Raw genomic sequence first — 14,478 nt, forward strand, 5'->3', positions numbered from 1 at the left:
AACACCTGTACTGTTATTCTGGAATAGTTTTCAGGAATAGTTTTCCTGAATAAATCCATGTATGGACACCCTTATACCAGAATTAGGGTATGTGATGGGGGGTGTACCCCACCCAGGCAAGGAATAGGTTATGTGGGTCTGAGGCCAATTAATGCCTCTGGCTGCACCTGAGGTATTCCAGGCTTAATTAGTCATGAAGCTCAGCTGAGGGGAAGGAGCTAGGTGGTGACTATACAGAGGGGAAGCACAGTTTGCAAAGAGCCTGCAGGGAGATACTCTGCAATCATAGAATGGGATTAGTGCATACAAAGACTGGGAGAGCCAAGGAGGAAGCTCATGGGTGGGTTGGTCCTGGAATCCTCTCCTCAGTAGAAAAGTGTCTGGCAGGAGGGGAGGAGAGACTGGGAGCAGCCAGTGAGGAGCTGTAGGCTCCAATGATGAGCCCTCATAATAAGGCAAGACTGGGTTTCCAGAGAGGTATTCAATTAAGAGGAAAAAACTTCAAGTGTCAGGAAGGCAGAAGGTGGGTTTTAAGTGTGTGTTTGGTTTGGGATCTATTGGGGGATTTCAGGGGGGCAGCCCTGTAAGTCCTGTTCTGAGAGAAGGGTAAGCCTAGAGATGTTTGTGAGGAAAAAGGCCTGAGAAAAGGCCACACTAGAAAGAGCCAAGAGCAACCTTGCTTGCTCCCTACAGGATCATGGGCTGGGACCTACAGGACTAGGAGGGCCTGTGTTCCCCTACCAGGGGATGTGAAACTCCCTGACATAAGGGGGTGAGGACACTTGAAGTCCTGAGCCAAGAGGGTGCAAGGACCCTAGAGTCCCAAGTCAGTGCTGAAGACCTATTTGTTGGACTCTCTGTTACCGCAGAAGGAGTGGGACTAAAGTCTGATCAGACTGGAGGGCTGAACTGTGAGAAGAGACCACTGCAGGATGAGAGTGTATGTTGGCAGAAGCACTTGAGAGGAAAGAGCCTGCTACTCCAGCGGTGAGTTCACTCTTCTGTAGGATGCCTTTTTCCAGTTTAGATTAATCAATTTTGAATAAGTGTCTGCACATGTAGGTATTTAGGAATAGCTATTATGCTTTAAGTTTACACTCTCCCTTAATTTGAGTTATCTTTCACGTGTAGACTAGCCCTAACTCTGACTGAAAAATCCATTTTATTACTGCTGTTAACCCCTTCTTGGATAGCAAAATTTCTATGTTGTTGCACTGATTTACTGCCCTGTAAAAGTCATACTTCTGGTCTTGATATGCCAACCTTGGAAACCTTTTATTGGTTGGCCCAGGAAAGCAAGTTCCAGATGGCCAATATTCAGAGTCAGTGCTTTACACAATGAGGGAGAAAAGTCTTCTGTATTTTGTTGTTTAAATCTGCTCATATAATTGTTGTGACTAAACCTGTGCAAACAGTATGCAATGGAACAAACCAGACAAAAATAGTCTTTCTTCCTATCTTATTACAAACTGGAAACTCAGGCAATGTTCATTCAGTGTTTCAAACCTGTACTTGCTTTGAGTGAATATCATCCTCCCCCCCCCCCCTCTTTTTTTTTTTTTTGCTCTTGCATTTGTGTTGAAATAGTATTTTCAGTGTTTCTACCTTCCAAAACAGGTTTTATGTGCCCCAAGCCTGCAGCCCATTACTTCTGCTATTGATATTTTAGTTGTCATATTTGACTGGCTAAAACATATCACAATGACAATATATGGGTTAATAAGATTATATCAACACACTGGGTAACAATGGAACATTTCAGTAACTGCCTTTTAGAAGAGTCCCTTCATTTTTAAACAGTAGCTTAAGTCCCCATACAAGGTCTGCAAAAGCCCACTTACAATTGTATGTGTAAATTGGGGTAACTGGGGAAAGGATCAATCTGTGTGTGCACACATGAATATTGATGTCTATTCAATCTTGGTGCTAAACATGTAATAGTGGAGGAATTTTACGTGTAGATCTAGGATTTTTACATGTGAATCTGAGTTAATATACTATACAGAGAGGCTTGTCCTGACCCTGTATCTTAAAATCCTAAAGCTGTTCTGAAGCTGTTTAGATAGTCCCAGGACTCCACCTTGAGCTTTTTGATTTTTTTCCAACTAGTCCCAAGTTGAAGTACTAACTTTCCTACTTCTTTTTCCATTCTCACATGGAAACTTCAATAGTGATCTATACAACATAGTGGAATGCAAGAATATAGTAGTAGTAAAGGCTACTAACTGCAGGAGAAGTGTTACTGTGTCAGTCATGAAATAAGTATCTGTTCTCTTTCGTTGTGCCATAGTAGGTTGACATAACATGGGAGTGTTTGCATCTTAAAGTGCAATTTATTTCTGTATATTGTAATATGACTACAGAATACTCAGAATAAATATTTATTTTGTGGGGCTGTCTGTCAAGCAACAACAATAATTGTGATTTAATTGCACTGTTAATAATAGAATACCATTTATTTAAATATTTTTGATGTTTTCTACATTTTCAGATATATTGATTTCAATTACAACACAGAATACAAAGTGTACAGTGCTCACTTCATATTTTTGATTACAAGTATTTGTACTGTAAAAAAACAAAAATAGTATTTTTCAATTACCTAATATGAGTACTGTAATGCAATCTCTTTATCGTGAAAGTTGAACTTACAAATGTAGAATTATGTGCAAAAAACCTGCACTCAAAAACAAAACATTGTTTTGAGCCTGCAAATCCACTCAGTCCTACTTCTTGTTCAGCCAATCACTTAGACAAACAAGTTTGTTTACATTTGGAGGAGATAATGCTGCCAGCTTCTTGTTTACAATGTCACCTGAAAGTGAGAACAGGTGTTTTCATGGCACTGTTGTAGCCGATGTCCCGAGATATTTTTGTGCCAGATGTGTTTAAAGATTCATATGTTCCTTCATGCTCCAACCACCATTCCAGGGGACATGCGTCCATGCTGATGTTCGGTTCTGCTAGATAACAATCCAAAGCAGTGCGGACTGCGGCATGTTCATTTTCTCATCTGAGTCAGATGACACCATGATTTTCTTTTTTTGGTTCGGATTCGGTAGTTTCTGCCTCGGTGTGTTGCTCTCTTAAGACTTCTGAACACATGCTCCATGCCTCATCCCTCTGATTTTTGGATGGCACTTCAGATTCTTAAACCTTGGGTGGAGTGCTGTAGCTATCTTTAGAATCTTAAATTGGTACTTTCTTTGTGTTTTGTCAAATCTGCAGTGAAAGTGTTCTTAAAATGAACATGTGCTGGGTCATCATCCAAGACTGCTATAACATGAAATATATGGTAGAATTGCAGGTAAAACAAAGCTGGGGACAATTCTCCCCCAAGGAATTCAGTCCCAAGGTTAATTAACTCATTATTTTTTTTTAATGAGCATCATCAGCATGAAAGCATGTTCTCTGGAACGGTGGCCAAAGAACGAAGGGGCATACGAATGTTTAGCATATCTGGCACATAAATACTTTTGTAGCCGGCATTGCAAGGTGCCTTGCAAATGCCTGTTCTCCCTTTCAGGTGAGATTATAAACAAGAAGCAGGCAGCATTATCTCCTGTAAATGTAAACAAACGTGTATGAGTGATTGGCTAAACAAGAAGTAGGACTGAGTGAACTTGTAGGCTCTGAAGTTTTATATTGTTTTTGAGTGCAGTTATGTAACAGTGAAACTTACAACTGTACTTTTTTTTATGACAAAGATTACACTACAGTGCTTGTATGAGGTGATTTGAAAACATAGTATTTTTGTTATTTTTACAATGCAAATGTCATAAAAAATAATATACACTTTGTATTCTGTGTTGTAATTGAAATCAATATATGAAAATACAGAAAACATTAACATTTATTAAATAGTTTTGGATTGGTAGTCTATTGTTTGACACAGCAATTAAAACTGCTATTAATCACGATTAATTTTTTGAAATAATTGCGTGAGTTAACTGTGATTAATCGACAGCCCTAATATTTTGTCCTAAATGTCATGACACTAGCCTGAAATGCTAGGTTAAGTGTAGTACCTTTTCATGTTTCTACTTTGAATCGCTTGTCTGCATTTAACTATATACTCCCAAAACAGTACCTTACTAGTACTTAGGTACAATCTATTACTTTGGAAGTTGATATCCATTCCAGGAATACCATATCTAGATGGTAGTAAAGTACCAGCCAATCAGCTTTTCAGCCGTTGAGTGATTCCTGAGGTACTGTCTTATGGCTACACTCCTGTGAATGTCTGTGACCAGCGGCCCTAATCCAGCAATGCACTTCTGTTTACTCATATGTTTAAATTGTTAAATAAGCACATACTTAGGGCTTTGCAGGATTGGGACCTAGAATCCTGCAATACAAACAAATATGTTCCTTTATGGGCAATTGATAATGTTGTTACCTCTTTCCTTTACAAAATAGTTTCAATCAAACATTATTACAGGAGTTTAACACAGTAAATATGAGTCCTATGGGTATTATGATGGGCCTCTTATAACATCTGTATTATAAAAGTCTAATATACCATGGCTTTAGGCTTACAGAGAAGTCAATAAAATTAACAGTTTGAAATTCTATTTTCATTCATTGTAATGGTTTACAAGTATATTACATTCTCTACTTCATTCTGACACGAGTCAATAGGTAACCAATGTAAGTGTAGTTCATTTATATTTGAATTGATGTTCTGTCCCCCATTAGCATATGTTTCTAATGCATTCTGATACATTAGTAAATAGGCTTGTCTGATTAATCATTAGCACATGAAAAGAATTAGCTGTCTACTGCCAAATGGAATTATTGACACTGATAATAAGATGAGGTACTGTATCATCTGGAAACTGGTGTTTTTAAGGGAAGGATGGAATTTGTTGGCATTTCCATTTGTAAACTAAAATATTTTTTTCATATATGGAATAAGACTATTCCTGTCAATCTCTCACTTCACTGTATACCTTCTCTTACTTTTTACCTTGATTATACAAAGATGCCAATGCTAATGATCGAAATACTTTCAATTGTGCCATCTTCAGTTTATTGTTCACCCTAAGGAAGAAAGTCTGTAGAACCACAGCATTGTGATGCAGAGGGAAAAAAATAAAATGTAAAACTTGACCCATGCAATGCCCTGAATATTGCAATAGGTTGCTACTATGAGTCAGTGTGACACACCTAAAAGGGTCACAGCCCCATCATTTGAAACTATTCATGTGATTCTCCCTTGCTCTTGTCTGCACCATTAGATGTAATAGCACTCTGGTGTGATTGCCATACACGTTTAAAGTTAACTATATGGTAAGAACGCAACTTAATCTAACAAAGTCTTGTAAATCACTTAACTATTCACACAGTAGAGTAATTCTAGGCTGAATATTTGCAACATATGATGAAAATGTTGCCACCATTCCACTCTTGCACTGAATACTTCTACACTTCTTCAGAGGTGTAGAAATTCATATTCTACAGTATGTCTACAAAATGCTGACAAGAAAACTGAACATAGCTTTTTTTTTGACACATCGTTAACCTCCAATATGTTCAGTTAACGTTAGATAGCAAGGGGGGAAATGTGTTAACCATGTTGTAAGCTCTTATTAATAAACACTACATGGCTGTATTAATCATCTTGTAACATGTACAAGAAATTTGAATTAAACATGTGCATGATCTTAAAGAATTTGGCCACACCTGGTACCTCAGCAGGATTGGACCAGGTAGGCAGGGAGAGGACAAAGGGACTGTTTGCTCATGCTATGGTTGCTCCTGGCCTGTGGGGGTAGAGATGAGTTGCAGAAATACTATCATTAATGTTTGGCAAGGCACCCTCGTGGTAATAAAAATGGCAATGTCTAGTCACCGTGGCAATGCTGTTGTTTACTCTGCTGCTCCTGGACTTACCTGCTTATGAAACTGGAGCCACTTGGCAAGACTGTAAACATTCATAATCCCTCCTAGTCAGCCTGCAATGAGCTCCAGTTATGACACCTGCAAATTTGCCCTCTCCATATGGCATGTTGCTGAGGCTATGACTCTGCCAGAGCTCTTCTAGCAGTCTCTAAACCCTCTGACAGTCGGGTTCAGGTACCACCATCTCAGCAGAGAACAGAGAATACAAGGGAGGGAGAGGAATTATTCCAGCTTAGTACTAATGTGGACACGAGAACGAATGGATATAAACTGGCCGTGGGGAAGTTCAGGCTTGAAATTAGACGAAGGTTTCTGACCGTCAGAGGGGTGAAATATTGGAACGGCCTTCCGAGGGAAACGGTGGGGGCGACAGACCTGTCTGGTTTTAAGATTAAGTTAGATAAGTTTATGGAGGGAATGGTTTAATGGTAAAACATAGTAGCCAAGGAATACCAAGCAATGGTGGGTAAATAATATAATGGCTAACAGAGGTCAGGCTAGAGACTCTTGCCTAAATGCTCGGGGTCTTACTGATCGCCATATTTGGGGTCGGGAAGGAATTTTCCTCCAGGGTAGATTGGCTGAGCCTCTGGAGGTTTTTCCCCTTCCTCCGCAGCATGGGGCAGGGATCACTAGCAGAAGGGTCTCTGCCAATTGAAGTCACTAAAACACAGGATTGGGGACTTCAGCAGCAGAGTCCAGGGAAGGGGTAGGGACGGTTCTGTGGCCTGCAGCATGCAGGGGGTCAGACCAGATGATCATAATGGTCCCTTCTGACCTTAAAGTCTATGAGTCTATGGGTCTATGAGAAGGTTTAACACCCTCCACCCTTCAAATGAGCAGTTGCTTCAACTGATGGCATACTGTATTGTACTATACAAGTGTATCAGGTATGGTCTCTTATGAAAACTTGTAATGTTCTGAACTGGGTGGTCACGATGAGATGCATCAATTCACAACTCTAGTCTACACATATGTATATAGAAAACATTGCTCATAACCTGTACTATAATTTCAACTACACCCAACAGGAGGGAAGGGCATCTACCAAGCCAAGTATTTACATAAAACCAGCTCCAAGTAACAACCCATCTGCTAGCTAGGAAGAGACAATGGCAGACCACTAAAGTTAATGGAAAGAGACTGGGAGATTCCAGCTCTCAAGCTAAGAGGAGATTTCTGCACTCTGAATAAGTGGGGAAGGTAAAGCACTTTAAAAGTAGGCTTCTTAATCCAGAAACTGAAGGTCAGCTTCTATGCAGGAAGCAGTCTGACACTCTGGATTTCCCCTTTCGGCTACAGGGTGTCCCAGGAAACTGTTAAAAGGCGACAGGTAACTTGTATTAGAAAAGAGATTTTATCTCATATAAAAGTGTAAAGCCTGAGGTTGCATCTTTGTTCATTTACAGTGTAACTTGTACAGGTTTACTCTCCCCTACAATTTCATCTCTGAACCTTTTTTTGTTTTTTCTATAAATAAACTTTTGTTTGCACAAGAGCTGCTTGGAGGTAAAAACTGTGGTGGGTATGTGCCAAAGTAAGTTGGTGTCAGGAGTGGAGGGGGCTGATTTCGTGTCTTCAGGGTTGATGAAGCAGAGGGGAATGGTCCAAGTGCCTGGTGGCTAAAAATTCTGAAGGACTGATGTGGGGAGACTTGGGGCTGGAAGAGCTGCTGGTGTCCCCCTGCAAGGAGTAACTAAGCTGTTAAGAGCCAGGGTGGGATCATGTGTTGATGTCAGGGTTCTGAGCCATAGCTGCACAGCATAAAGGCACCCAAGGTTACAGTGCAAGTAGTGACAGAACACTTTCCTGGTCAGGGAGCTCCCTGAAATGTGTCCTCCTCAGTTTCACTTAAATGCCTCCCTTGGCACCAGGCTGAAGCTCTCCAGACAAGAGGAACACAGCAACCGCTGGTTCTCCCTTAACTGAATATCTTTTCCCTCCTCACCTCCACAGGGGCAGTGGACACCAAAGATTTATTCTGTGCACAATGACCCATACCAAATGAGTGGTCCATGTTCTCTGCTGCCTTTCAGGCTTTCATGAATTTCTAAATGTGAGTGTGAGGCCCAATGCCACTCATATGCTGCCTGGCTGACTTCATTTTTATTAAGGCCCCATACCCCAGCCTTCGAAGGTAATACCACATAAACCCCTCCCCTCCACACCACACCTTATCCAAGCACAGCAACTTCACAGATCACTCAACTTTAGGATTAAAACCTAACTTTCAAAAATGGCAGTTCTGAGACTTACCTACTCCAATACACTGCTTTTCAGCTCGAATGTGCTAAATCTAAGTGTGTGTTGTGGTGGGTTTTTGTTTTTTTTGTGTTTTGGTTTTTTTGGCTATCCTCTCTAGATTCAAGTGGGTGATGCAATTTGGCTACACCATCTAGTGCTTGCCAAGTGGATTAAATAAATAGGGCAGAATTTGCCACTTCACAATCCTGCTGCTATTGGAAAGCAAGGATTTTCTTGTAGACAGCAATGGCCCATAGTGAGATTTAGGCCACAAATAATTCAGTTATCATTTTGTTGGCCTTTTAGTCAACGTATTCATGTGAGCAGGGTTATGACCTTGTATTCCCAGGATAGGGCGGAGAACCCCTCCAATGCCCTTGTAAGAATCGCATGTCCACAAGCATTAACAGATACTGAAGTCATGTCCTGTTCTTCTTCTCCCGGAAAACCATCTGTGCAGGATCCTCTTCCGCCATGTCTATGGCACTGAAATAACATGGATGAATTCAAAAATCAATGTAAGCCTGTTCCCCACCCCGAAACCCTGTATTGGCCATGCAAAAACATTTTCTGCTCTTCGTTTGCAGTTTTGTTTGCAGAAACAGGTACACCTGTAAATATTGCAGACATGTTTCAGAAGTCCCTTTTGAAAAATTTACCCTTTATATTACAGAAAGTAACATTTTTCTTCTAAGTTAACTTAAATATAGCATCTTCAAATTTTTTCTTGCATGTGACAGTGTCTGGAACAATTAAGCTCAATTCTCCTGGAAAAACAAACTTAAATACCCATAAGCTAATATGAACTTTTGTGAACACGAGGGCTGAGAAACTTACTTCTGTATAAAAAAAATAGAAATAATTGCACAAAGTAACTTCAAATTACAAAATGTACTGCATGAAGCATGTCATCCTTAATTGATTTTCTTTTTAGGAAGACTTAAACTAACTTTCTTTCAGCGTGCTCTGAACACTTAAATTCATCATCCAGTGCCGTTAAGTAGGATAACAAACATTTGGCTCAAAATTAGGCATGCTAATAACCTTTATTACTATAACTTTGGCAGGGTATTTAGTGTGCACCAGCAGTGTCTACATGGGCCAATTGTGTAATACATTAATGTAAGAACTTTCACTTCTATAGTGCATGTTGCCACACCACATAGACAGATGGCCTTGATAGTAGAGAATATCATGGAGTTCTTTGGAAGTGCTCTTCCTTTGAGTGTCATCTCAGTCTTGACTGGGTTCAGTTTTAATTAGGTGCTCAAACCAAGATCTATTGACACAGTGCAGCCAAGAGGATATGAGCACCATCATTGCCAGGAGGTGGTGGAGATGGACTGGCCACATGCTTCGGATGGAAACTGAGTCCATCACCAGAGTAGCAATAAGACGAGGCCGCCTGAAAACAAGATGGAGGAGAGCTGTGGAAGCTGAGCTGAAAAACCTGGGGCACAGCTGGTGAACCATTGACAGACTTGCCAGAAACAGGCAGGAGTGGAGGAGTGTTGTTTTTTAAAGAAAAAATTCCCATCTTGCCAAAGTGCTGCACATAGAATTAAAATACACAAGATGAAAAGGAAATCAAAAAAGCAAAAGACTGCACAACAATTTGTGTGTGTGTGGTGACAGATTAATACATAAGCACCAACATTAATTCAAATGGAAATTGCCAAGAAATTATTTAAATTATTTTAGACACTTTTTTTTTTTTTTTTAATAAGTGGGGAGGGATCTGTCCCATCAGAGAGAGTTCAACCCTATATGGGCACCAAATTCAAAAGCCTAACCTATGTTAATTCAAAATCCTGTCCCACCCTACTAACCCTCAATCATACTTGTAACTTTTTCTTAAATATATGAGTACGGCAGTGGAACTACTTTTGTGGAAAAAGTAAAAGACTGTGTGCTTAGGTTTGGTGGTATTTAGCTTTGCTATTGCTATAGCTAAAATCTTTAGATTGCACAATATTCATCTACCAGTGTTTCCTAGGTTTTGTCCAGAGGCCTAATTAGTGCCTGAACTTGTAGCCCTGCTGTATGAAAAGTGCTGACTTTAATATGTCAGTGGGACTCTTACGTGTGGAAAGACCGTTGGATTAAGCTTTTACTGCATGCTAGAACCATTTCAGCTCAATGCCCTACTTTCCCATATTTGAAACTGAAGCAATAAGGTTATTTTATGAAAAATTGCTGATATATTTTGGTTTCTTAAGTTGGATTTCTGGATGTAAATAATACTAATAGTATATTTTTCACATGCCTCTCAGCAATTACTGTATATTATGTAAATACAAGCGGGTAACATACTGTAAATCTGCAACTGAAGAAATATTGACCAGAAACAAACTTACTTTTACTGAGAAACAGTGCCCTTTTTGTGCCTTCTTACTGGTCTGATTCATGGTGAAACAAATTCTTAATTTCCTAAAACAGTGCCCAGAAACACTATAAGAAGCCCTTCTCAGTACTGAGGGAATAAAGCAAGAGAATGACATTTTTACTAAAATAAACAACTGGGCTGAAAACCGTGCTGTAAAATACAAGTGTGAAAATCCCACTTAAATTGTGAAGGGAAAAAAGCATCCTCTAATAGTAAAGATACATCAACAGCAATACATACAGAAGCAGGGGACCGTGGAGAAATATTAGTGCTTTAAAGCAACTGTACATTGATAGAAGTGGACCAACAATAAATTATAAACTTCTGTCAGGGCCATACATTAGATTTTTATGTAACTGATTGTATTACGTTTCACTGCATACTTTCAAAAATACTGGAAAATGTGTATATTAGTTATATTGGATTATATTTATGACACTACCTTAAGTCTTAACCTACTATGTTTACAAGGCCCTGGGTAAAGTCTTAGCAGAGTTAGCTGTGTTTCCTAGAAAAGTGTGGGTGTGTTCTGTAGGATGCTAGGAATTCAGAGGGGCACATACACTATGAAATTTTGGATTTGCCTTAAAAGTGCAACCACTATCTCTCCAGATTACAAGTAAATGCATGTTCAATGATAGTTTATGTATTGCATCGTAAAGACTTTATAAATTATTTATAAGGCAGATACACATTACACTCTAGGTTGTTTATGAATATATTACTCTTTGTAACTCATTGTTAAATAAAATTTTTGGATTAAAGATTCTCTGTCAATCATATCAAATTATACTAAAATATTGTGTACTTCATTTGCTGAAATTTGCTGATTTGACACTGTGGTAGAACTGTTCAAGATAATAAAGTGGTAATAAAATGTAACAGCAGATTGTGGTTTTAGTTTCTCAGTAAAAAATGAAATATTTGAACTATAATAAAACCCAAGGAATTCTGCAAAAAGTGTGTATGCTTATTTTGTTGGATGGTATGACATTTTCTGTAATATAGCAGTACAATAAACTGAAAAAAATTGTAAATACACCTCTACCCCGATATAACGTGACCCAATATAACATGAATTTGGATATAACACAGTAAAACAGAGCTCCGAGGGGGAGGGGCTGCGCACTCCTGCAGATCAAAGCAAGTTCGATTCTAATGCGGTTTCACCTATAACGCAGTAAGAATTTTTTTTGGCTCCTGAGGACAGCGTTATATCAGGGTAGAGGTGTATTCTTTAGAATACTGAAAGTAACATGATATTTTAACTTAATCTATTTTCCAACCAAATTGAGTTAGCATATAAAAATTATACATATATAAACACTCCATACTTATCAACTTTACAAAAGAGATACAAGAATAATATATCATGGCATTTGGTTAGAAATTAATAACACTCCATTCTCAAATCATACTTCATAATCCATTAAAAGCAGATCCCTGTCCAGACCACATAAACCCAATGAGAGGAAGCAGGTGTAATATTAGGAGTAGTTAGTACTATTTTAAGCTTGAGTTGCCTGATCAATAGTGCAGGACTGGACTGTCAGACTGTATACGGTATCAGATTGTATTGAAAACATACCTTATAATTGCTCAGTATCATACTTGGAGTTGTCCTTGGAGCAGAGAGGGATAAAGTCTTTGTGGATACAGTCTTTGCCGATTTTATCCTAACATGCCAATCATAATTGGGTGAATTTCCCATTTTTAATCCCACTATATTCAAGTTACTTTTTTTTTTTTTAAACAATAGTAGATCTAGATTTAATAATGTTACAGTATTCCCAACATTAAAACTAGGGGAGAAGCTCTGTTCTCAAATGAACATACATGGCTTCTAGGCCATATTTTGACACCATCCAGGAATCCATGACAACATGGGAGTCAGTGACAAAACTCCCATTGACTTCAATAGGACCAGGATTTCATCCCAATTTTTTCTTAAAACTTCAGGAATTTTGTTTGTATATTGGGTATTTTATTTAAAAAATGAAACCATGAGAATTTAAATAACATCTATAAATTAATGAGAAGATAAATGACATGGTCAGGGTTAGGTCCAGGTTCCATTTTTACCTGACCCACCAAATCTTAGTTAATGTTCTGCATTTGGACCACATCTGTTACAGGGAATGCTTTTAAAATCCACTGTACGAAGATTACAATTTAGCAAACATTCTTAGCTTCAAAAAGTGCTTTTAAAAAGTCAATATCTGAAATGCATGAAAAGACTTGGCACACAATGCCACATGCATTAAGTCTTTCACTTGAGTCTTTTTGTCCAAATCATGACTTCATATCTGTAGAGCAGTGGATAGCAAGCAAGCAAGCACTGTTCATCTGTCAGATTATCTGGACTGTTCATGTTGAATTAGTCAAGTATTTGTATGATACTTTTTTCTCCTGAAGTCAAGATTGACCTGTTCACTGTGTCTTATGTGTATAAGGGAATATGCTTCTGCTGGATTGGGAGTGGTGAGACAAAATGCTAGTGCTTTATTTGGGCCCTGTAGGAAAGCAGAATGTTTAACACAACCTGGTCCCCTGAAGGTAATGGGATTTCTTCCATTTAAGGGCCATCACTGATTGAAGTTAATGGAAAGACTCCAGAGGGACCCGGATTTTGGTTTCACTGTGATTTCAAACATATTATACCAAATTCAGCCAGTAAGATTTGTGAAGTGCAGATGTTACAGAGTCATCACAAACAGTAACTCCTCTCTTAACATTGTAGTTATGTTCCTGAAAAATGTGACTTTAAGCAAAACTATGGTAAGTGAATCCAGTTTCCCCATAAGAATTAATATAAATGGGGCAGGGGTAGATTCAAGGGAAACTTTTTTCACCAGACAAAAAACTATTTATATATAGTTATAAAACTTATATTCTGTGTGTGTGTATCAAATATACATACACACAGTATAAGTTTTAAACAAACAATTTAATACTGTGCACAGCAATGATGATTGTGAAGCTTGGTTGAGGTGGTGAAGTCAGAGGATGGAAGAGGGTTGGATATTTCCTAGGGAATGCCTTACTGCTAAATGATGAACAAGCACTCGGCTGAGCCCTCAAGGGTTAACGCATTGTTGTTAATGTAGCCTCACACTCTACAAGGCAGCACAAATGGAGGGAGAGGAGACACCGTGGCAGACAGAGAGACACACTGTGTGTGGAGGAGAGAGAGATGCGCATTGCCCCTTTAAGTACTCTGACCCCACTCTAAGTACATTGCTTTAAAAAGATCAGGAAGTTGAGACAGCAGTTGTGGCCAGCAAGCTCTCTCTGTCCTGAGCCCTGTCCTGTCCCCACCCTGGTCTATATGGAGAAGGGATACATGGGGGGCAGGAGTAGGGGGGAGGGGGACACCCTGAAATTAGCCCCCCTCTTCCTCCCCCCCCCCCCCTGCACAGCAAGCAGGAGGTTCCCAGGAGCAGCTCCAAGGCAGAAGGCAGGAACAGCACATGGCAGTGGGAGAAGGGACAGCTGAACTGTCAGTACTGGCAATTGATAGTCTGCTGGGCAGCTGCTGCACATGGGATTTAGGGGAGTGGGGAGCTGAGGGGGTGCCGTCGGTCCACCCTGGAATTAATGGACACAAATCTGACATCAAGAATCATAACATTCAAAAACCAGTAGGAGAACACTTTAACCTGTCTGGTCATTCAATGACAGACCTGCGGGTGGCAATTTTGCAACAGAAAACCTTCAGAAACAGACTCCAACGAGAAACTGCTGAGCTGGAATTTGTATCTAGTTTGCATATCATCAACTTAGGCTTGAATAGGGACTGGGAATGGCTGAGCCATTACAAACATTGAATCTATCTTCCCTTGTAAGTATTCTCACACTTCTCATCAAACTGTCTGTACTGGACTATCTTGATTATCACTTCAAAAGTTTTTTTTCTCTTTCTTAATTGGCCTCTCAGAGTTGGT

General features: G+C 39.4%; 1 long non-coding RNA gene across 2 annotated transcripts in view; it reads left to right on the top strand.

The window, feature by feature from the left end:
- The first annotated feature begins 216 nt into the window (after positions 1 to 216).
- Positions 217 to 14,478, top strand: part of LOC135975604 (uncharacterized) — a 374,283-nt gene continuing 360,021 nt past the window's right edge. Inside the window, exons 1-2 of one of the 2 annotated variants that reach the window (XR_010592550.1) lie at positions 217 to 523; positions 870 to 987. This is a non-coding gene — a long non-coding RNA (uncharacterized LOC135975604). The remainder of the gene's footprint in view (positions 524 to 869; positions 988 to 14,478) is intronic. The other variant, XR_010592551.1, reaches the window with a different exon arrangement.

This window comes from Chrysemys picta, chromosome 14 (genome assembly GCF_011386835.1).
Source record: "Chrysemys picta bellii isolate R12L10 chromosome 14, ASM1138683v2, whole genome shotgun sequence".
Classification (NCBI taxonomy): Eukaryota; Metazoa; Chordata; order Testudines; family Emydidae; genus Chrysemys; species Chrysemys picta.